Source organism: Moschus berezovskii, chromosome X (genome assembly GCF_049115385.1).
Source record: "Moschus berezovskii isolate FMDL1 chromosome X, NW_MosBer_1.0, whole genome shotgun sequence".
NCBI lineage: Eukaryota > Metazoa > Chordata > Mammalia > Artiodactyla > Moschidae > Moschus > Moschus berezovskii.
Window position 1 is genome coordinate 47,935,882 of NC_142488.1, and position 26,404 is coordinate 47,962,285.

General features: G+C 36.9%; 1 protein-coding gene across 5 annotated transcripts in view; it reads right to left on the minus strand.

The window, feature by feature from the left end:
- Nucleotides 1-10,199: 10,199 nt before the first annotated feature.
- NBDY (negative regulator of P-body association) overlaps nucleotides 10,200-26,404 on the minus strand; it is a 66,762-nt gene continuing 50,557 nt past the window's right edge. For all 5 annotated transcript variants that reach the window (XR_016036862.1, XR_016036863.1, XR_008687456.2 and 2 more), the window contains one exon: nucleotides 10,200-10,447. The gene's annotated coding sequence lies outside the window, so the exon portion shown is untranslated. The remainder of the gene's footprint in view (nucleotides 10,448-26,404) is intronic.

The window sequence follows — 26,404 nt, forward strand, 5'->3', positions numbered from 1 at the left end:
ACACCTCGTAGCTTTCATTATGAAATTTTAGTGATCAGTCAGCAAAATACAGTAACAAAAATTCCATAGTTTTTATCTACCTTTTATTATTATTTGAATTGCTTTATGAAAATAACAAAAAGTTACATGTTTATCAAAAACTTTGGAGTAGATTTCACCATTTTCTTTTGCCATGGAGGGTAACAATATAGAGGATGTGGACTAAATTTTAAGAGACTGAAAGGAGAAACACATACCAGTTGCCTAGATATCTCCAAAGCTCATGAGTGAAGAAAACATCAAATTCTATTTTCAGTTAATCCTTTTTGCTCTTTTCAGAAGCCTCAGATGGTTGCCAGCAGGGATACATGAATGCTTAGACAGTACCCAATGAAGAGTACAGGGTAAAAGTGATTGTAAGGAGCTGAAGTTAGAAGGGAAAAGTCTATCAAGGATGGATGGATAAGAGAGATGAAGAGGGGAGGACTTTGAAGGCAAGCATATCAAAGGATTCAAAAGAATTGGAGGGGAGATTGAAGGTGGTAAGAGAAAGAAGGAGGAGCAGAAGTAACAGGAAGAGAGGGATCTTAGAAATCTGGGGGAGATTGCAAAATTCCCAAGGAGGTAAAAAACTTCCAAATTATCATCAGCAAAATCATGCCAACAAGAAAGAGTTGGACAGAGTTGGCAGAACATATAGTGAGCAGAGACTCAAGAAAGGGGTTTCAATTAACTGGGGAATTCCCATTTACAAAGCAGTATCAACAAGAGAACAATTTTTTTTTTTTTACAAAGGGTCAGGAAAAAAATCCAACCCAGGAAGGAGAGAGAGAACTGAAATTGAATTAAGCAGCTTAGGGGAAAGCCTTCCAGTCCAGGAGTCAGGGAAAGAACCCTAATCAAAACAAGGAGCCACACACAAGGGGGGCAAAGGTAAAAGAATGAAACTAACATTTTCTAACACTATACACAAAAATAAACTCAAAATGGATTAAAAATCTAAATGTAAGACAAGAAAATATAATAAACAAATGGGATGTGATTAAACTTAAAAGCTTTTGCATAACGAAGGAAACTATAAGCAAGGTGAAAAGGCAGTCATAAGAATGGGAGAAAATAATAGCAAATGAAACAACTTACAAAGAATTAATCTCCAAAATACACAAGCAACTCATGCAGCTCAGAAAAATAAATGACCCAATCAAAAAATGACCAAAGAACTAGTCATTTCTCCAAAGAAGACATACAGATGGCTAACAAACATATGGACAGATGCTCAACATCACTCATTATCAGAGAAATGCAAATCAAAACCACAATGAAGTACCATCTCTTGCTGGTCAGAATGGCTGGCATCAAAAAGTCTACAAAAAATACATGCTGGAGAGGGTTTGGAGAAAAATGAACCCTCTTACACTGTTGGTGGGAATGCAAACTAGTACAGCCACTATCGAGAACAGTGTGGAGATACATTAAAAAACTGGAAATAGAACTGCCATATGACCCAGAAATCCCAATGCTTGTCACACACACCGAGGAAACCAGAATTGAAAGAGACACACGTGCCCCAATGTTTATTGCAGCAGTGTTTACAATAGCTAGGACATGGAAGCAACTTAAATGTCCATCGGCATACAAATGGATAAGGAAATTGTGGTACATATACACAATGGAATATTACTCAGCTACAAAAACGAAAGCATTTGAATCAGTTCTAATGAGGTGGATGAAACTGGAACCTATTATACAGAGTGAAGTAAGTCAGAAAAAGAAACAACAATGCAGTATATTAAGGCATATATATGGAATTTAGAAAGACGGTAATGATGACCCTATATGCAAGACAGCAAAAGAGACAACAATGTAAAGAAGAAACTTTCAAACTATGTGGGAGAGGGAGAGGGTGGGATGATGTGAAAGAATAGCATCGAAACATATATACTACCATATGTAAAACAGATGACCAGTGCAAATTTGATACAGAAAGCAGGGCACTCAAAGCCGGTGCTCTGGGACAACCCAGAGGGATGGGGTGGGGAGGGAGGTAAGAAGGGTGTTTTGGATGGGGGGACACATGTACATCCACCGCTGATTCATGTTGACATATGGCAAAAAACACAATATTGTAAAGTAATTAGCTTCTAATTAAAATAAATTAATTTTTTAAAAAGGAGCCAAAAGAACTTCCAGTCCAGTGAGTGAAGGAATAATACCCCAATTAAGAAGAGAGCCAGGAAGAAAGACTTTTAGCCCAGCAGGTATCTTTTAAACAAAGAAGCCTGTGATTCTAACCTGTTTATTACAGAGATCCCAGTGGCAAGCCACTCCAGTACTATTGCCTGGAAAATCCCATGGATGGAGGAGCCTGGTAGGCTGTAGTCTGTGGGGTCGCTAAGGGTCGGACACGACTGAGTGACTTCACTTTCACTTTTCACTTTCACACATTGGAGAAGGAAATGGCAACCCACTCCAGTGTTCTTGCCTGGAGAATCCCAGGGATGGCTGAGCCTGGTGGGCTTCCGTCTACGGGGTCACACAGAGTCTGACATGACTGAAGTGACTTAGCAGCAGCAGTACTTAAATGCAACCTCTGTCTGGGACTTCTACCTAGACTTCTAGAGTATTAATCAGAATGTTAAGAATCAAAATCTGTCCTTACCAACTTCAATAGATATTTGTCCAGAGCAATGATTTAGGAGTCAGATTGACCAATGGACACCTGACCAGTCAGTCAGAAGTGAAGCCAAAGGCTGCAAATATAATCACCTAGAGTCCTGAGTGAGAGATCTGGGGATCCAATGATAAATCTGATCCCATCTGGGTTTGGACACCATAACTGTTAAAGAAAAAATTATTCATGGCTCTTGTTATAGAAGGTAAGAAAAACTTCATTCAATGGAGGACTATTGTGGTAAGTATAGGGATCACTGTAATGGTGTCTTGCAGTGGAGGAGGGAGATCAGACTTAACTCTGAATGCAGCAAGGAAAAATGTGAATTTTAAGCCAAGGAACACGGTGGCAGCAATGATGGGAGGGGAGTGGTCAGTGAATGTAAAATCACTAAGAGGAAACATCAGAGATAAGGAGAGGATTCTGACTAAACTGACCGAACAGGATTTTTGTTGAAGGTAGGCCAGGGTGATCAGACATCATGTGGGAGATATGTGGGAAGAGGAACCCACTTAGACGTTGAGGCTGGGTATTCTGGCTAAACTTCCTTAGCAAGATTCTTACTAAAACTGATAATACAGAGATAAATATGGAAGCCCAAAAGTCAAGGTCTAGTTGAGAAGAAAGATCAAAAGAGCCTGAGTAGAGTTTGGTCAAGGAGAGAATCTTTGTCAGCAGGTCAAAAGAGTGTCATGTTAAAGATGAAGTTACAGGTAGAAAATTTCCTTGTCAAAACAAAAACCTTATTAATCAGAGATAAACACCACCGAATTGACACACATTTATCCCATGTGAAGTTTAGTGTAATGGTTTCTAAACTGCAGTACCAATGGTAGACTGTTAGATGATTGTAGATGATCTAAGGCATAAGGTATCTCAAAGATATCAAAGCAGCTGCCCACATGTCACTAGATGGTGCATTATTCTGGGAAATAATTTAACAGTTAAATGCATCTTCTAAAGAAAAATATGCAGTATAAGTAGTATAAGAGTATGGGAAAATCATGAAGGGGGTACCCTGAATGAATTAATGATGGGTATCATTATTGTATCAGAAAAAGTACTATTATATACATTTTTGGGATACATATGTAGTGAAATTAGAAACATTAGTAGAAAGGGCATACCCTGAATTCAGTTCAGGGTCAAAGGGAAAAAATGGGTAAAGGATATAATAAGGGCTACAATACATCTCAAACATTTTATTTCCTTTTGAAAAAATAATGAGGGAGAAGAAAATTAGCAGTAATAGCACCTAGGCCCAAGAATCAATAAATATTCATTTAAGGCATGGCTCAGTTGATAAAGAATCTGCCTACAGTGCAGGAGACCTGGGTTCAATCCCTGGGTTGAGAAGATTCTCTGGAGAAGGAAATGGCAGTGCACTGGATCACTACTGCCTGGAGAATTCCATGGACAGAGGAGCTGGGCAGGATACAGTCCATGGGATTGCAGAGTCAGACATGACTGTGAGACAGACTTTCAGTTTTGTTTTGTTTTTTCTTAAAGGACAGTACTATGTGCTCTAAATCCTTTTGTCTTTCTAGACTGGTTTAGTACTCAGTACAATAAGGATTTGAACAAAATAATTGCAAAGGCCCAAACAGCTCTAGAATTCTATTGTTCTGTTCTCACCAATGGAGCAGGAAATGGCAACCCGCTCCAGTATTCTTGCCTGGAGAATCCCAGGGACGGGGGAGCCTGGTGGGCTGCCATCTATGGGGTCGCACAGAGTCTGACACGACTGAAGGGACTCAGCAGCAGCAGTTCTTACCAAGGGTCCTTGTTTGTGTATGCTTAATGCCTTAATTTCCATGTACCCAGTTAGTAATAATACTTTTGTATGTATCTAACTAACAAGCTGACATTTTATCTACCAGTTCAGAATGAGACAAGAAATTGAAGAGAAAGCAAAAAGGAAATACACTGTCAAAATATAAACAATGAGATAACTTGGAATTCTGAGGTAAATGGCCTGTAGCATAAGAAGCAGGAAATGATAGTAAATGGTTCAGGAGTAGTAAATAGTGAAGCTGGAAAGCAAGTCATCAAGAGCATTAGATGTCAGGCTGAGAAAGTAGTCTTCATTCAAGAGTGCGGGTGCAATTTTATGAGTGTCCTGCAGGTCAGAGTCCTCCTAAGCCACACTCTCACCTAGAAACTGAATTCAAACCCAGAACTTTCTCTTTTCTCTGTTTTGCCACACCATCTATTATTAGAGTCCATATAAATAGAGTTAAAGCTTTTTCACAATTGGACAAATGTGAAAGAATGTGCTTTAACCACTTCATTACATTTCAATCACAAGAGCAGGTAAGACAATGGACCTAAGACCAAAAAATGCAAATTACTGAAAACTAGCCCTATATGTCTTATGACAATAGAGGAAGTTAAAAGCAGGAGGCCTAGGTTAAAAGTACCCTGTAAACCAGGTACTTCAAAAATAATCACAGGCTTTTTCCCAATAAGGCCCCCTAGGGAGCTCTATTTTACAAAAACAAAATGAAAGCCAAAATCATTCTGAAAAGCACAACAGGTTTGTGCCCAAAGATATTCCACACAGTCATTTACAATGGTACTACCTCGGGATAGCTCAACACAACAGAAGTCTCTGGGTAAACCAAGACATATCTTGTCTGCATTCAGATGGGCTTCCCTTGTGGCTCACCTGGTAAAGAATCCACCTGCAATGCAGGAGACCTGGATTTGATCCCTGGGATAGGAAGAGCCCCTGGAGAAAGGAAAGGCTACCCATTACAGTATTCTGGCCTGGAGAATTCCACGGACAATCCATGGGTTTGCAAAGAGTCAGACATGACTGAGTGACTTTCACATTTCACTTCCTTTTCTCCTTTGCCTTCACTTCTCTTCTTTTCTCACCTATTTGTAAGGCTTCCTCAGACAATCATTTTGCCTTTTTGCATTTCTTTTTATTGGGGATGGTTTTGAGCCTGGACTGTAAAAGAGTGGATTCAGCAGAGCCAAAGCCTTGAAAAGGGAGAGCTCGACTATTTGTCACATTAAAGAATGAGATATCCTGAAGCGCTAGTCTCTTAAATGTGCCTTTCCTCACAAAGACTGTTCAGAACCCAGTTGCCTTCCATGATTGCTCTGCTCTTTCCCCAGGATTTTGGCTGGCCCTGAGGTCCTCTTTTCCTACAAATTCTTTCATCATGTCTGCACAGTGAATAAAACTGAAAATGCAATGGTGCTTGGATGGGGGCCCACCTGCAACCTTTCACTAGGGAATCAGAACCTGGGTGAAGTTTGGACCTCCAAGGGGTAGAAGGGTCAGGAAACATCCTTGTGAAGGCAAAGCAGAATGGGTGCTTTTCAAGGGGTAAGGTCCATGCTTTCCTTGGACGTTTTAAAGGAATTCCTATTCCCAAAGAGTTAACAAAATAAGAAAAGAATATATTTGCCCTTGAATCAATAGGTGGAGGTTGGGATAATGGAGGTGGATGAGGACTAATAAACTTGTTTTGATTCTGACATTCCCAGGCGTTTTTCCAGTTGAGAATCACTGGAACTGCCAGACATGGGACATGACCCCTAGACTCGACCCCTTCCCCAGGCTGAGAGATTGTCCATCTAAAACAGGCCTTCAATTGTGAACTGGACTTTATTGTGTTGTAAATCTCCTACCTTAGGGAAAATGGCCACACCAACACCTTCAGACACATGATCTGATTGGCTGAGCTGCAGCTTGAGCACATGATGATTGGTCTGCTCCTGAATGAACAAACAAAATTAGACATATAGATACAGAGAACATATTAATAGTTACCAGTGGGGGAGGCGGGTGGGGGAAGATGAAATTGGTAAAGTGGTCAACTATATGATGATAAATGAAAACTAAACTTTTTGTGGTGAGCAGGCTATAGTATAAAGAAGTTGAAATATAATATTGTATACATGAAACTTAACAATGTTATAAACCAATGTTACTTTAAATAGAAGAAATTTAGAGCTCTCCATAAGAAAAAAACACATGTGCTCAAGGAATGTTACTCAACAATATAAATAATTAAAACTCACCAATAAGGCAGCAAAAAACATGACTAAAAAATGAGCCAAAAACTTTATCAGACATAGCATCAATGATGATATACACATGACAAAGAAGCACATGAAAGAGTGCTCCACATCATATGTCATCAGGGAAATATAAGTTTAAGCAACAGTAAGATACCACTATACACCTATTAGCATGACCAAAACACAGAACACTGAAATTAGCTAATGCTGGCTAGGATATGAAGAGCAATAGGAACTCTAATTCATTCCTTGTTGGAATGCAAAACTGTACTGCCACTTTGGTTAGCAGTTTGTGATTTCTTACAGAACTAATCCAATTCTTTTCCTACAGTTCAGCAAATGCACTCTTGATATTTACCCAAAGAATTGAAAACTTATGTCCAAATAAAAATCTGCACAAGGATTTTATGGGAGCTTTATTCATAATTGCCAGAACTTGGAAGCATCCAAGAAGTCTTTCAATAAGTTAATGGATTTATAAACTGTGGTACATCAAAACAATTGAATATTATTCAGCAATAAAAATAAATGAACTATCATGCCACGAAGACATGAAAGAAACTTAAATCCATATTACTAAGTGAAAAAGGCCAATCTGAATGGAGTATATATTGTATGATTCCAGGGACATAACACTCAGGAAAAAGCAAATCTATGGAGTCAGTAAAAAGATAAGTAGTTGTCAGGATTTGGTGGTAGGGAGAGGAGGGATGAATCACTGGAGCACAGGTGATTTTTAGAGTGATGTAAATATTCTGTGCACTACTTTAACTATGTACGCATATCATTATACATTTGTCCAAACCCACAGAATGAAAAACTTAATGTAAAACACCAGGAGAGAATCCTAGTGTAAACCAGGGATTACAATGGGTCAATTTAGGTTCATCAGTTGTGACAAATACACCGCTGTAGGGTGTGATGCTGATAAAGGGGGAGTTTATGCACCTATTGGAGTGGGAATACATGGGAACTCTATACTTTACACTTAATTTTTCTGTGAGCCTAAAACTGTTCTAAAAAAAGTGTTTACAGAAAATTAACCTTTTAAAGAAGGAAGTCCCGTCACATGGTGCAACATGAATTGAGGACATTATGCTAAGTGAAATAAGCCAATCACATCACAAAAATACATATACTGTATTATTATACTTATATGAGGTATCTAGTCAGTCTCATAGAAACAGAAAGTGAAATGTTGTCTGCTAGTGGCTTGGTATAGCGGTAAATGAATTATTATGTAACGTGCATAGAATTTTCATTTTGTAAGATGAAAAGGTATTTGAGATGGACTATATGATATAAATATATTTGCTTCTAAGCTGTACAGTTAGAAATTATAATTTTATGTTGTGCATATTTTACCACAATTTAAAAAAGGGAAGGCATTCTGATACGTTGCTACAACATGGATGAAACTTGAAGAGGTTATACCAAGTGAAATAAGCTATATACAAATATTTTATAATTCCACTGATATGAGGTACATAGAGTAGTTCAATTCATAGATACAAAAAATAAAATGCTGGTTTTCAGGAACTGGGGGGAGGGAGGAATGGAGAGTTACTGCTTTATGAATACAGAATTTCAGTTTGGGAAAGTGAAAAATTCTTGAGAATGGGTGGTGGTGACAGTTGCACTTTAACTATGTATAAATGTACAATGGTTGATTCGTGTTTATGTATGGCAGAGACCACATTATTGTAAAGCAATTATCCTCCAATTAAAAAAAAAAAATGGTTAGGGACTTCCTTGGTGGTCCAGTGGTTGAGATTCCATGCTTCCACTGTGGGTAGCACAGATTCAATCCCTGGTTGGAAAACTAAGATCCCACATGCCACGTGGCATGGTCAAAAATATTTTTTAATTAAAAAAGAGTTAATTTAAATGATTAAATGATAAATTTTATATTATGTATATTTTATTGCAATTAAAAAACCCACAAAGTCTAATTTCTGTAAAACAATTTATATAAATCCTCGTGATTGCCTCTACCTATCACTCCTGTCTGATCTCTCACCACTCCATCTACTTTATAGTTTAGCTAAATTGTTTTTTAATTATCAAGTAGGGAATATTTTCTTGCTTAATGGATATATATATACTACTTTTTAATCTGTCTTGTGTCTCTTCGTTTTGGGAATTGCCACTTCCTGATTCAGTATGACTCTGGTGAGACTGTCAGTCAGGAGCCCTACCTTCTTCTCCATAGAGGTAAGAACATAATCTTTAAGCTGGCCAATCAGAGCACCCATTCTAGTAGATAGTGATTCATCCATAAATTCATATGTGATCCAAGCAAGGTCAAACTAAGTACTTTTGGAGCTATTGATATGGGGACTGAGATTGCCTCTCCTTTTGAGTGTGTGAGCTTAATGTAATATAATTCTGAAGGTACTGAGGTACCATCTTTCTCAATATGAAGAAAAAGGCTGAAAATGAAGTAAGCAAAGGAATTCTGAACTGAAAGATGAGGAGGGATCACTGAAGGCAGCTTCAGTATGTAGATCAAGACTTGCTTTATAAAATTTGTTTAATTAACTGCCTTTCCTGTTAGACTGCAAGCTACACTGACTACTATTTTACTCACCCTCATATTTCCAAAGTTTGTAGCATTTATTACATCATAAATAGTTAAACACAACCTTTTGAATAACTAAATTATTATGTATGGGGTATGCTCATCCCACAATAATATAAATATCCACCCAAATTTTTCTAATATTTTTGTGATTTGATATATTTAATTTAAATTCATGGTATGAAGGGGGAGATCTAATCTGTTTTTCCCCATATGATCAGCCAGATATTCTTTACACAATTTAATGAATGATTCAACCATTCCTCATTCATTTGAAATACTACCTTTAAAGCCTCATATGTGTCCATTTCTGGGGTTTATATCCTATTATATTGACTTGGGTACACATTTCTACATAAATAATAGATTGTTTTAATTATTGTATCATTTCTATATTATTTAATGTACATAAAGATCTCCCAAACTGTAACTTTAAATTTTTCTATGATTTATGAAAAATACATGAACAATGTGAAAATACTAAAAATTGCTGACTGAAATTTTCCCGTTTTTCTTTTATTTTTATCATAATTTTTTATTAATGTTTTTAATTAAGATAACCTATTTGTTTAATACTGAGTGTTTTAGAAGTAACTTGGAAAATAGCAAATAAAAAGAACAGCAGCCATCTTGACCAAAAAAGCAGTTAAGATGTAGAAGAATAAAGAATACCATAGAATAGATAAGATACCATAGAAAAGTTGACAGTAAAGAGAATGTGCTGGGAATTTAATTATTTTTCATATTTCCCCTCAATCCCCTCCCCCCCCCATTCTTCTGGTATTTTCACACTATAAAGAATGAGTGAATGGTAACTCTGAGGAAGAAGGTCATACTTTGATACAAATTTTACTGATGCTTGGAATTACTATGAAACCTTTACTGAAAATTCACACTTTACTAGATTGTAGTCATATAGAACTAACAGCAAATGGGAGAAAAACTTTATTGGAAACTTAATGGATTTATAAGAATTTAAAGTTATACAGCAAAGACTGAGTGTCACCAAAAGAGAGCATTGACTGGCTGCTGCAGGACCACCTCACAGGCATTATTTGCTTTGGTGAGGTCACCACAATGCAGGCTGGGGTCTTCAATTTTAGAGATCTACAGCTTGATACTGGTCATGTCCCAGAATCCATCCAAATTCAGGAGGTGAAACTTCGCTGATTATAAGACTGAAAGATATAAAAAAGGACAATTTATTCATTTATATTGAGAAATGCAATAATCATACAGATTAGATATGTCTCTTGAGAAGCTAACACCCCACTTTTCCTTCTAGGCAGATTATAAGGGAAGCAAAATTATTAGTGTATTTTTTCATAAACATTAAATCAAAGTCATAAGATGTTGAAAACGGGCATCTTATTTATACCTGGTGTAAACTTGCCTGCACAACGAAGATTTATCTGACACATAGACCAGATGTTTCCATTACCCAAGGCATTTTTCCCTGAGAAAAGTTCTAGGATGTCTAGCTCTGTATTTCTTATTTTTCTAGATTGCCATAATTGATCAACTGGCCCCATTCTGACCCCATTACCCATCAACACGTTCTTTTATTCTTCAGAAAATCTGTATTTATTTACAGAAATAATACATGTTTATAATTGAACAGCATATAATTCAAACAACATAGACAAAATTATCCTTGTTGCCAAACTTCTACTTTTCTTCAACTCTATTTCTAAAAAAAAATCACAGGTATCAGTTCTTTCTAAATCCTTTCCTATGCATTTAAATGTTCATACAGATAGTACTTACATTCTAAATCCTTTCCTATGCATTTAAATGTTCATACAGATAGTACTTACAGTAATATAAAATTTTAGACAGAGTTTGAATATAAATTAGTTCATTCTGCAATTTGTTTTAATTCACTTTCAGTTCAGTTCAGTTCAGCTCAGTCGTGTCCGACTCTTTGCGACCCCATGAATCACAGCACGCCAGGCCTCCCTGTCCATCACCAACTCCCGGAGCTCACTCAAACACATGTCCAACGAGTCGGTGATGCCATCCAGCCATCTCATTCTCTGTCGTCCCCGTCTCCTCCCACCCCCAATCCCTCCCAGCATCAGACTCTTCTCCAGTGAGTCAACTCATCTTCTCAATCCACTTAATAAAATATCAAAGAATTTTTTTTATCAAAATAGATCTATCTACATATTTCAACAGCTCACAATATTATACTGCATGACAGAATAGTCATTCCTCTCTCAAAAGGTATTTATATCTTTGAAATTTTTCTTTATAATAAAAAAGCATATTTGTCCATATGTAAGAATTTTCCCATAGATTCCATAAGTAAATTATGTGTCAAAGAGTATACACTTTAAGGTTTTAATGCTGCTAATATAAAAATACACACTCTTATAACCAGTGTATCTATCACTACATCCTCCCTTAAACAGATTACATAGATTTTTTATTGTTGTAAATGTGATGCGCTAAAAATGGTATCTTAAATTGTACTTCCATGATTAATAAGGAAGTTAAAGAACTGTCTGTTCCTTGAATATTTTACTATCAAGTTATTTGTATTTTTGTGTTATATATAAAAGTGTTTTAAGGACTCAAATCAAGATGGCAGAGTAGGAGGATGTGGCCCTCTCCCCATGAACATATCAAAAATACATCTACCAGTGGAAAAAATTCTCACTGAAAACTAACTGAAGACTAGCAAAGACTCCTGTACAATCAAGGTTGTAAGAAAGACACATGAAGAATTGGGTAGGAAGGGAAAAGAAATGATCATATTAGGACTTGTGCCTCTGGGAGAAGATTCAGAGGAAAAGGGAGACTATACAGGCATAGACATTCACTGGAGAGTGCGTAGTTTGAGCAACATATTGGATGACCCACCCCTGGAGTCTGACAAATAGAAGCGCCCCATTGGCTGATTGGAGGTTCAGTGGGACTAACAAGAGGGCTGTGGGAAGCCTTGACTGTCTTTGTGATGAGCACTTGAATGCTTGCTTACTCCAAAACACGGGCAGGAAAGGTTGAATTGAAACCACACAGGTCGTTGACTCATTTCCTGTGACCAATCTGGTGTGTGCCCCAGCCTGAATCAAGCAAACACTCTAGTCCCATTTGCCTCAGACTGAAGCTCCCCCACTAAAGCAAAAGTAGTCAGAAATGAAGAATGAGCTCAGCTCTAAGATGCCACAGTGACTCAGACTCTAAGCGTGTCTGAGCAGGGACTGGTCAGCCATTGTGGTTGATAGCACAAGCAGCACATCACAGGAAGATCAGATCTCTGAAACCTGCCAGACTGTCATACCATACTCTGTGCCCTGACCCTTGTTCAGGACTCACACCATTACCTCTTGCCCCAGCACTGCTCTTCTCTGGGGTTAAGGGAGCCTGTGATGGAAAGCAGAAGAATACACACTTCAAGGGAACTGAGGTACTTCAGACTCAACCCTCAGGGCTTCTGTTCCAGCAACTTGAGATCTGATCCAACCCCCAATAGGGTGGCAACAGTCACTGAACAGAGGTAAAGTCCCTCCTCACATTTGCCTTCTGCCCTAGCCTCTGACTCTCCAGACCCATCTTCTACCATGATGAGAGATGCTAGCACACCCTGAGGAAAGATGTGACTTGTGTTCACATTAAATCTAGGTCTATCACCAAAGTCACTGGGTACACATAGACTCATAAGGACATGCATTCAAGATAATTGTTTACTTAATTTCATAGAGACAGAGAATATGCAAATTGAGAAGGCAGAGGAATTTTTCTCAATTGAAAAAGAAAAAAAAGGAAAAAAAGGAACCAATGAACACAGAAATGAACCAAGGAACCACAGAAATGAACAATTTACTAGATAAAGAATTCAAAGCATTCATAATAACAATGCTAACTAAATTATGTAAGAGAATAGATGAGCACAATGAAAATTTTAACAACGAAGCAGAAAAAAAAAAAAATATATATATATAAAATCAGTCAGAAGTAAAGAATAAGGTTTCCCTGGTGACTCAGTGGTAAAGTATCCACCTGCCAATGAAGAAGACATGGGTTTGATCCCTGGTCTGGGAGGATCCCACATGCTGCAGGACGACTGAGCCTGCATGCCACAACCACTGAGCTTGTGCTCTAGAAACCAGAGCTACAACTGTTGAGCCCACATGCTGCAACTACTGAAGCCCAGGCACCCTAGAACCCATGCTCTGCAACAAGAGAGGCCATGAAAATGAGAAGCCTGTGCACCAAAACTAGAGTAGCCCCCACTCACCACAACTAGAGAAGAGCCTATAAAGCAATGAAGACTTAGCACAAACAAAAATAAATAAATAAAATTATTTTTTTAAAGAAGTAAAAATGAAATAAGTAAAAAGCACACTAGAAGGAATGAATAGCAAACTAGGTGATACAGAAGAATGCATTCTATCGAAAGATAGAATAGAAATCAGCAGCACAACAGGAAAAAGAAAAACAAATGTTAAAAAATGGAAACTGATTAAGAGATTTGGGGGATAACATCAAGCATATAAACTCCTGCACTTTAGGGGTCCCAGAAAGAGAAGAGATAGATAAGGAGGTAAAAATGCATTTAATAAAATTATAGCAGAAAATTTCCCAAACCTGGAAAAGGAAAAATATTCAGGTATAGGAAAACAAAAGTTGAACCCAAACAGACCCACAGCAAGACACAGTCATGATTAAAATGGCTAGTTAAAGATAAATAATTCTAGGCCATGGAGTGGATTAAACTGTTGGAAGATCTTGCTGGAGCCCCTTTCTTTCTCCCTATCCCTGGAATATGCATCCACTTGTCATCCCTCCACTAGAAGCTCCTCCAAGGATATGGTCTTGTGAGCATAATATGTTTCTGGGACTATCTGGATGACCTATATACAGGACTTAACCCAATTAAAACCTTTATGTACATTATGAAATTCTGGCAGCCAGTGTGGTCTGTTCATCATATAGTGCCTAAGACAAGCCTCATATGTACTGCTGAAGTGCCTTGATAAAGGCTATACAGATGGCTGACAAAATGACAGAGTAGAAGGACATAAGCAACGCTTTCTTATTAAAACATGAAGATCACAGCTAATTGCTAAAGAAGAATCAACAAAAAAACACAGGAATCTAACAAAAATTGGTACCCGGTATCCAAAGACAAAACAGAAGTGGCAATGAGACAGAGTGAAAGTCCTGAGCCTCACATCAGGATTCCCAACCTGGGGTTCTGTCAACAAGAGAAGGAGATCCCAGAGAATCTGGCTTTGATGGACAGTGAGAGTGATCACAGGAATTCCACGGGACAGGTAGAAAGAAAAACTGAACTATTGGAGGGGGAAAACAAGACCCTGTGAGCATCAGAACACATGGGAAAAAATCAGTGACCTCATAAGAGACTAGATCACACCTACCTGTTAGTATCGGAGGGTCTGCTGTGGAGCTGGGGGTGGCTGTGGCTTACTGAAGGGACAAAGACACTGGTAGACAACAGTTCTGGAAAGTACTCATTGGTACAAGCCTTTCTGCAGAACACCATTTTCTACTCAAGACCTAGCCTCACCTAACAGCCTGTAGGCTTCAGTGCTGGGATGTCTCAGGCCAAACAACCAACAGGGAGGGAACAGAGTCCCACATATCAGCTCACAGGCTGGGTAAAGCTTTCCTGAGCAGAGTCCTTCCCACCAGAGAGACAGGAATCAGCTCCAACCACCAGCAGGAAGGAACCAGATCCTCTCATCAAGAAGCCTGCAAAAGTCCCTTAGACAGCCTCATCCAACAGAATACAGACAACAGAACCAAGAACTACAATCCAACAGTTTGCAGAAAAGAAACTGAAATCACAGAAAGTTAGAAAAAAAGAGATGAAAAAATATATCCCAAATGAAGGAACAAGATAAAACCCCAGAAGAACAACTAAATGAAGTGGAAATAGGCAATATGCTGAAAAACAATTTAAAGTAATGATAGTGAAGATAATCCAAAATCTCAGGAAAAGAATGGAGGTACAGATTGTGAAGATGAAAAAAATGTTTAACAAAGATGCAGAAGGACTACAAACAAACAAAGGAAACTATAAGCAAAGTGAAAAGACAACCTTCAGAATGGGAGAAAATAATAGCAAATGAAACAACTAACAAAGGATTAATTTCCAAAATATACAAGCAGCTCATACAACTCAATACCAGTAAAACAAACAACCCAATCAAAAAGTGGGAAAAAGACCTAAACAGACATCTCTCCAAAGAAGACATACAGATGGCTAACAAACACATGAAAAGATGTTCAACATTGCTCATTATTAGAGAAATGCAAATCAAAACTACAATGAGATATCACCTCACACTGGTCAGAATGGCCCTCATCAAAAAGTCTACACACTGGTCATAATGGCCCTCATCAAAAAGTCTACAAACAGTAAATGCTGAAAAGGGTGTGGAGAAAAGTGACACTCTTGTACTGTTGGTGGGAATGTAAATTGATACAGACACTATGGAAGATGGCATGGAGATTCCGTAAAAAACTAGGAATAAAACCACCATATGACCCAGCAATCCCACTACTAGGCATATACCCTGAGGAAACCAAAATTGAAAGAGACACATGTATCCCATTGTTCACTGCAGCACTATTTAACCATCTAGTCAAACTTCTGAGCTTCCTTCAGAGACTTCAGGTAAGTCAGGAAACAAAGTGACCTCGTTGAAACCACTTAAACTGGGAAAGATGGGAAGGTGTTAGAAGACATTGTTCCTGGTTATAAGGTGGTAGTCATTAGGACCACTTATGAAGCCAGCTCTCTTTCTTAACCAGATTTTGTGTTGATTAGGCAGAGAGTCATCTTGTTAGATATTTTAAAGTTATCACTGCATCAACCTAAGACACCTCATCCAAGACAGCCATTTACTATTATATCCTGTGTCGCCTTAGGTTGATTAGTTTCCTTATATTCAGTTAACTCAGTTCTAAGGTGAATGAATTGGTCACATGTTCTGTCACTCCTTGCTAGTTACAGTTCGCTCCATGACCCAACAGCTTCAGCTATTACCTAGGAGCTTATTAGAAATACAGGATCATCGGCTCCTCCTCAGGCCTTTAGTCATAATATGCATTTTAACAAGTTTCCGGAATTTAACAAATTCTTAAATACATTAAAGGAGCCTAAAGTACTTGCTAACTTGAAAATTGAATTATTCAGTGAGCTTCATATGGATTTGATGCTAAGCCAGAAGCATGTACACGTGATTATAACTTTATCAACTTAGTGATTCTTTGTCTACTGTTCTGCGACTGTGATTAGAACGTGCACTTGGGGCAGGGACCAAGACTTAGTTCACCTGGAATCTCTACTGTTTTGAACACTGTCTAGCACCACGTAATAAATACATGACTTGTAAAATGTTGTTTTAGTGATTTAGCATACCATTAAAGATTCTCAAGTCCTTGTGTACCCATCATGCTAAGACGTAAGTTCCCAGGCATGAACTCTGAAATCAAAGATTTATATAACAATTGAATTAAATAGTATAAGAGATAGCACCAAATAACTGCTGATTAATAGCCAAAATAAATGTTATAAATGCTGTGAGTTGCTAAAGCCTAGCAATTTTCAAGAAAAACAATAATTGGCCTGAGGTATATTAAGTAAATGGTAGGATTTGGAGGACATTGGTGGGATAAAGATAACAACAAAAGTCACTATTTAAGTATTTTCATATTCTTTGAAGTCATTCATTGCATCAAACTTGGCAAGAACTGTCCTAGTCTACTCTCACTGAGTCTCTTTCCAGGATCTTGGATCCATATGGCATTCATTGACTAAGAGGTCAGAGGTAGTACAAGCTGACTTCCTGAAACTTTTCTAAGGATACTCACCCTAATTGTTCTAATTCATCACCCTATTTTCATTATGTATATATCTCTGTCTTTTGGGAAGTACCTTTAGCAACAGAACATTGAAATTTAACATGTTTGTCTTTCAAAGTAGGAGGCTCTGGTTCTGAAATAGTGTGCCTGTTACTCTGGCCAAAATACTAATTCAGTATCTTTTCTTTTTCTTCTTTTTTTCCTTTCTTTTTTTTCTTAAAGTATTGTAGTTCTGTTGTTCTGGTCTGTGTTTCCCCAGTAATTGGTATGATATTGATAAGTAGTGTAATTCTGGTGACAGACTGTTAGAATTGTAAAATCCTATGTATTTCATTCAGTTAATCAATGGGACCAAAAGAGGAGCTTACCATTGTTATTATCTTGGGAATTATGTACCCGTTAAAAATAATTACAGATAAGCGTCAGTTGAGATTTATGGGTATTTAGGTGCATATTAGGAGAAGGCAATGGCAAGCCACTCCAGTACTCTTGCCTAGAAAATCCCATGGATGGAGGAGCCTGGTAGTCTTCAGTCCATGGGGTCGCTGAGGGTCGGACACGACTGAACGACTTCACTTTCATTTTTCACTTTCACACATTGGAGAAGGAAATGGCAACCCACTCCAGTGTTCTTGCCTGGAGAATCCCAGGGACAGGGGAGCCTGGTGGGCTTCCGTCTATGGGGTCACACAGAGTCGGACACGACTGAAGTGACTTAGCAGCAGCAGCAGCAGAACATGGAAACAACCTAGATGTCCATCAACAGATGATGGATAAAGAAGCTGTGGTATATATGCACACTGGAATATTACTCAGCCATAAAAAAGAATACATTTGAGTCAGTTCTAATGAGATGGGTGAACCTGGAACATAGTGAAGTGAGTCAGAAAGAGAAAGAAAAATACCGTATTCTAACACATATACAGGGAATCTAGAAAAATGGTACTGAAGCATTTATTTACAGGGCAACAGTGGAGAAACAGACATAGAGAATAGACTTATGGACATGGGGAGAGGGGAGGAGAGGCTGAGATGTATGGAAAGAGTAACATGGAAACTTACATTACCATATGTAAAAGAGATATCCAACAGGAATTTGCTGTATGGCTCAGGAAACTCAAACATGGGCTCGGTATCAACCTAGAGGGGTGAGATGGGGAGGGAGGTGGGAGGAAGTTTCAAAAGGGAGGGAATAAATGTATACCTATGGCTGATTCATGCTGAGGTTTGACAGAAAGCAACAAAATTCTGTAAAGCAATTATCCTTCAATAAAAAATAAATGAAAAAGAAAGAGATGAACAATACAATAGTTAAATTAAAAATACACTAGTAAAAATACACTAGAAAGAATCAATATCAAAAGAACTGAGGGAGAAGAACAGAAAAGCAGCGAGCTGGAAAATAGAATGGTGGAAATGACTGCTGTGGAACAGAATAAAGAATGAGAAAAAAATGTTGTCTAGGACAACATTAAATGTATGAACACTTGCATTATAGGGATCCCAGAAGGAGAACAGAGAGAGAAATAACTTGAAAAAAATACTTGGAGAGATAATAGCTGAAAACTTTCCCCACATGGGAAAGGAAATAGTTACCCAAGTACAAGAAGCACAGAGAATCTCAGGCATGATAAACTCAAGGAGGAACAGAGAGTTACATTTTAATCAAACTGACAAAAATTAAAAAAACAAAGAAATTAAAAGCAACAAATATCATACCAGGGAACTCCATAAGGTAATCAGCTGATTTCCCAGTAGAAACTTTGCAGGTCGGAAGGGAATGGCATGGTATATTTAAAGTGATGAAAGGGAAGAACCTACCAACCAAGAATACTCTACCTAGCAAGGCTCATATTAAGATGCAACAGAGAACTCAAAAGTTTATAGACAAGAAAAAGTTAAGAGAATTCAGCAACACCAGACTAAGTTTGCAACAAATGCTAAAGGAAATTCTGTAAGTAGAAAAGAAAAGTCCACTACAAAAAACAAGACCATCACAAATAAAAAAGTTGATGGATAAAGACAAGAATAAAGGTAGGAAATTAACTACACAAAAATATGATATAAAAACAAGCAATTGTGAGGAGAGTAAAAATGTAGGATACTGGAAATGCATTTAAAATTAAAACACAAACAAAATGACCATGATTAAAAAAAATCTACAAATAATAAATGCGAATATGTGGAGAAAAGGGAACACTCTTGTAATGTTTGTAAGAATATAAACTGATACAGCCACAATGGAAAACAGTATGTGAGTTCCTTAGAAAACTATCATATGACTCAGAAAACCCTGAGAAAACCACAATTCAAACAGACAAATGCACCCTAGTGTTTATTGCAGCACTATTTACAATAGTCAAGACTATTGTAAAGTAATGCAGATGTAATTTGATAGATGAATTGATAAAGAAGTTGTGGTACATATATACAGTGGAATATCACTCAACCATTAAAAGGAATAAATGTGAATCAATTGAACTAAGATGGGGGAACATATAGCCTGTTACACAGAATGAAGTAAGTCAGAAAGAAAAAACAAAAAACAAATATCATAGAGTAAAGCATACATGTAGAATATAGAAAACAGTACTGATGAACCTATCTGCATGGAAGGAATCGAGACACAGATGTAGCAAACAGACTTGTGGACACAGTGGGGGAGGGAGACAATAGGACAAATTGAGAAAGTAGCATTGACACATATGCAATACCATGTGTAAAACAGATAGCTAATGGGAAGTTACTATATAACACAGGGAGCCCAGTCTGGCACTGTGATGACTTGCAGCAGTGGGATGGGGTTGGAGGGAAGCTAAGAGATTATACACACACACACACACACACATATTGCTTCAGTCATGTCTGACTCTTTGCAATCCTATGGACTGTAGCTTGCCAGGCTCCTCTGTCCATGGGATTCTCCAGGAGTGGGTTACCATGACTTTCTACAGGGGATCTCCCACATCCAGGGATCAAATCAGGGTCTCCTGCATCTTCTGCACTGCAGAAGTTTTATATATATATATATATATATATATATATATATATATATATATAGTTAAGTCTCATTTGCATTGTTGTATGTTCGAAACCAACACAATACTGTAAAGCAATTATCCTTCAATTAAAAAATAAATTAAAGATCAATAATTTAAAACAATCCCGTTTATATACAGACTGCTATATTAATACTTCACGGTAACCACAAACTGAAAATCCACACTAGATATATATACAAAAAAGAAAACAAACACTCTAAACACAAAACTAAGTTTAATCATCAAATCAAAACAGAAGAGAACAAAAGAGGAAGGGAAGAAAAAGACCTACAAAAAAAATGAAAAAAAATTAACAAAACTAACAAAATGGCAATGCAAACATATATATTAACAAAAGGGTGATAGAAACATACATATCAATACTTTAATGTAAATAAATAGATTAAATGTTCCATGAAAATACACAGATTGACTGAATAGATACAAAAACAAGACCCATATATATGCTGTCATAAGACAAAATAGACCTTAAAATAAACTGTTATAAGAAACAAAGAAGGAAACTACATAAAAATCAAGGGGTCAATTCAAGAAGATTGTAAATTGAAAACATATATGCAACCAACATGGGCTTACCCAGTGGCTCAACATAAAGATCCACCTGCAATGCAGAAGACGCAGGAGACCTGAATTTGATCCCTGGGTGGGAGAGATCCCCAGGAGAAAGGCATGGCAACCCACTCCAGTATTCCTACCTGGAGAATCCCATGGACAGAGGAACCTGGCAGCCTACAGTCCATAGAATCACGATGAGTCAGACATGACTGAAGCAACTGAGCATGCACACATGTACCCAACATAGAATCCCAATGTATGAGGCAAAAACAGCCATTAAACAAGAAGTCAACAGTAACACACTGATAGTGGCATTTTTGTCTTTAATATCCCACTTTTATCAATGGAAGATCAGCCACACAGAAGATCAATAAGGAAACAAAGGCTTTAAATAACATATTAGATCAGATGTACTTAATTGATATTTATAGGACATTACATCTAAAAGCAGAGGGATACACTTTCTTCTCAATTGTACACAGAACATGCTCCTGGATAGATCACATCTTGGGACCCAAATCAAGCATTGGTAAATTTAAGAAAATTGAAATCATTTAAAAACATTTATTTAATTATTTTATATATAGGGTAATAAAAATAGTGTGATGGTTTTTCCATATATCAGTAGTAATTAGCCATAGGTATACATGTGTCTCCAACATTTTGAACCGGCCTCCATCTCCCTTCCAACCCTATCCTTCCAGGTTGTCACAGAGCACCAGCTTAGGGTGCCCTGCTTCACACATCAAACTCTCACTGGTCATATATTTTACATATTGTAATGTCTATGTTTCAATGCTGTTCTCTCAAATCATCCCACACTCCTTCTACCACTGAGCTTTTGCACAAAGAGGGAAACTATAAGCAAGGTGAAAAGACAGCCCTCAGAATAGGAGACAATAATAGCAAATGAAACAACTGACAAAGAATTAATCTCCAAAATATACAAGCAACTCCTGCAGCTCAATTCCAGAAAAATGAACAACCCAATCAAAAGGTGAGCAGAAGACCTAAACAGACATGTCTCCAAAGAGTACACACAGATGGCTAATAAACACATGAAAAGATGCTCAACAACACTCATTATTAGAGAAATGCAAATCAAAACCACAATGAGGAATCATCTCACACTGGCCTGAATGGCCATAATCAAAAAGTCTATAAACAATAAATGATGGAGAGGGTGTGGAGAAAAGGGAACACTTTTACACTGTTGGTGGCAATGCAAACTGATAAAATCACTATGGAGAACAGTATGGAGATTCCTTTAAAAAAAATAGGAATAAAACTACCATATGACCTAGCAATTCCACTACTGGGAGTATACCCTGAGGAAACCAGAATTGAAAAAGACATATGTGCCCCAATGTTCATTCCAGCACTATTTACAAAAGCTAGGACATGCAAGTAACCTAGATGTCCACTGGCAGATGAATAGATAAGGAAGCTGTGGTACATATACACAATGGAATATTTCTTAGCTATAAAATTGAATTCATTTGAGTTAATTCTAATGAGGTGGATGAACCTAGAGCCTATTATACAGAGTGAAAAGAGTCAGAAAGAGAAAGACAAATACCATATATTAACACATATATATGAAATCTAAAAGGGTGGTACCGATGATCCTACTTACAAGGCAGCAAAGGAGACACAGATGTAAAGAAAAGGGTTTTAGACTCTGGGAAAATTGAAATCTTATCAAGAATCTTTTTATGATCACAGAATTATTGAGATTATAAATTAACTGCAAGGAAAAAGAAACAGTAAAAGCTACAAATACATGGAGGGGAAGCAATATACTACTAAACAACCAATGGATCACTAAAGAAATCAAAGGAATTTTTTTTTTAAATACACAGAGACAAAAGAAAATGAAAGCACAATGATCCAAAACAGATGGGATATGGCAAAGCATTTCTAACAGGGAAGTTTATAGAAATACAACCTTACTTCAGGAAACAAGAAAAATCTCAAATAAACAACCTAACCTTATGCCTAAAGATACCAGGGGAAGAGAAAAAACAAAACAAAACCCCAAAATAGTAAAAGGAAAGAAATCATAAAGATTAGAGAAGAGATCAAAGAAATAGGGATGGAGAAAACAATAGAAAAGATCAATGAAACTACAATCTGACTCTGAAAAGATAAACAAAACTGATAAACCTATAGCCAGATTCATCAAGAAAAGAGGAAGAGGGCTCAAATCAGTAACATTAGAAATGAAAAAGGAGAAGCTACAATGGATATCACAGAAATACAAAGGATCATAAGAGATACTACAAGTAACTATGAGTCAATAAAATGGACAACCAGGAAAAAATGGACAGATTCTTAGAAAGGTACACTCTCCCAAGACAGAACCAAGAAGAACTAGAAAATATGAACAGACCAATCACAAGTACTGATATTGAAATTGTGACTTCAAAACTTCCAATGAACAAAAGTGGCTTCAGAGGTTAATTCTATCAAACATTTATGGAAGAGTTAACGCCTACCCATCTGAAACTATTCCAAAAATTTGAAAACAAGTAAAACTTCCAAATTCATTCTATGAGGCCACCATCACCCTGATATCAACACGAGACAAAGAGAACACAAAAGAGATAATCACAGGCCAATATCAGTGATGAATATGGATGCAAAGATTCTCAACAAAATACTGGCACTCCAAATCCAACAATACATTATAATACTCAAACACCATGATGAAGTAGAATTTTCTTCAGGGATACAAAGATTTTTCAGTATTTGTAAATCAACCAGTGTGATATACGGTATCAATAAATTGAAAAGCAAAAACCATATGATCATGCAATTAGATAGAGAAAAACCTTTTGACAAAATTCAACACCCAATTATGGTAAATTCTCTAGAAAGTGGACATAGAGGAAACCTACCTCAACATAATAAAGGCCATGTATGACAAACCTACAGCTAACATCATATTCAATGGTGAAAAGCTGAAAGCATTTCCTCTAAGATGAGGGACAAGACAAGGATGACCACCCTCACCAGTTTTATTCAACAGAGTTTTGGAAGTCCTTGCCAAGGAAATCAGAGAAAAAGAAGAAATAAAAGCATTGCAAATTGGAAAATCAGAAGTAAAACTGTCACTGTTTGTTGAAGGCTTAAACTATACATAGAAAATCCCAAAAGATGACACCAGAAAACTAGTGGAGTTCACCAGTGAACTAAGTAAAGCTGCAGGATTTAAAATTAATACAGACAAATCTGTTGCTTTTCTATACACTAACAATGAAAGATCAGACAGAGAAATAAAAGAAACAACCCCATTTACCATCACATCAAAAACAGTAAAATGTCTAGGATTAAACCAATCTAATGAGGCAAAGGCCAGTACTATGAAAACTATAAGATCCCAATGAAAGAAACTAAAGATGACACAAACAAATGAAAAGATATACCATGCTCCTGAATCAGAAAAATCAATATTGTCAAAATATACTACCCCAAACAATCTACAGAATCATTGCAATCCCTATCAAATTATCAATGGCATTTTTCACAGAACTGGAATAAAATCATTAAAATTTGTATGGAGATATGAAAGACTCTGAAAAGCCAAAGTAATCTTAAGAATGAAAATCAGAGCTGGAGGAAATCAAGCTCCCTGACTTCAGACTCTACTACAAAGCTACAGCTATCAAAAGAGTATGGTATTGACATAGAAACAGAAAAATAGATTAATGGAACAGACAGAAAGCTGAAAATAAACTCGCACATCTATGGCCAATTAATCTATGACAAAGGAGATTAAGAATATCCAATGCAGAAAAGACAATCTCTTCAATAAGTGCTGGAAAAACTGAACAGCTACATGTAAAATAATGAAATTAGAACACTCACTAACACCTTATACGAAAATAAAATGAATGAAAGACCTAAAGGTTGGGTGGAATATTATAAAACTCTTACAAGCAAACCCAAGCAAAACACTCTTTGACATAAACTGCAGTAATATCTTGGTGAACCCACCTCCTAGAAAAAGAAAAATGAAACAATTTGGACCTCATTAAACTCATGAACTTTTGCACAGATAAGGAAATCATTAAAAAACTGCAAAGGAAAACCAAAGAATGGGAGAAATATTTGCAAATGAAGCAACTAACAGGGATTATTCTCTAAAATTTACAAAGAGGTCATGCGGCTCAATAAATCTCATACACACACAACTCAGTAAAAAAAAAAAAAAAAGAGCAGATGACCTAAATAGATATTTCTGCAAAGAACACATACAGATGGCCAAGAAGCACAGAAAAGATACTTAACATCACTAACAGAGAAATGCAAACCAAAACTACAATGAGAAAAACACCATTTATAATTTGATAGGGTTTTCATTGTATCTGTAGATTGCTTTGAGTAGTATAGTCATTTTTACAATATTGATTCTTTCAATCCAAGAACATGATGTATCTTTCCATCTGTTAGTGTTGTCTTCTATATCTTTCATCAGTATCTTATAGTTTTCTGCATACAGGTCTTTAGGTAGGTTTATTCCTAGGTATTTTATTCTCTTGTAGAAATGGTGAATTAGATTGTTTCCTTAATTTCTCTTTCTGATTTTTCATTGTTAGTGTATAGGAATACAAGGGATTTCTGTGCATTAATTTTGTATCTAGTGACTTTACTACATTCACTGGTTAGATCTAGTAATTTTTTGGTTTCCTTCATATTTAGGATTTTCTATGTATAGTAGTATGCCATCTGCACACAGTGAGAATTTTACTTCTTTTCCAATCTGTCTTCCTCTTACTTCTTTTTCTTCTCTGATTGCTACGGCTAAGAATTCCAAAATAGAACTACAACAAATTTTTTCACAATTTGTATGGAAAAACACAAGACCCCAAACAAAGCAAGGCATGCTTCAGTTCATGGGGTTAACAACAGTCAGACAAGACTGAGCAAATGAACAACAACAAGAATAACAACAAGAAAGCCAAAGAAATCTTGACAAAGAAAAACAGAGCTGAAGGAATCAACTCTCTTGACTTCAGACTATACTACAAAGCTACAGTCATCAAGACAGTATGGTACTTGCACAAAAACAGAAATATACACCAATGGAAGAAGATAGAAAGCACAGAGATAAACACACACTTATGGGCACCTTATCTTTGACAAAGGAGGCAAGATCATACAATGGAGAAAAGACAGCCTCTTCAATAAGTGGTTCTGGGAAAACTGGACAGCTACATGTAAAAAAATGAAACTAGAACTCCCTAATTTCACACCATACACAAAAATAAACTCAAATTGGATTAAAGACTTAAATATAAAGCCAGAAATTATGAAGCTCTTAGAGGAAAACATAGGCCATACATTCCTTGACATAAATCATGGCAAGATCCTTTATGACCCACCTCCTAGAGTAATGGAAATAAAAATAAAGATAAACAAATCGGACCTAATTATACTTAAAAGCTTTTGCACAGCAGAAGAAACTATGAACAAGGTGAAAACACAACCCTCAGAATAGGAGAATAGCAAATGAAAGAACTGACAAAGGATTAATCTCCAAAATATACAAGCAGCTCAAGCAGGATAACAATACCAGGATAACAACTCAATCAAAAAGTAGGCAAAATCCCTAAGTGGATAAGCAGACATTTATCCAAAGACATACAGATGGCTAATAAATGCATGAAAAGATGC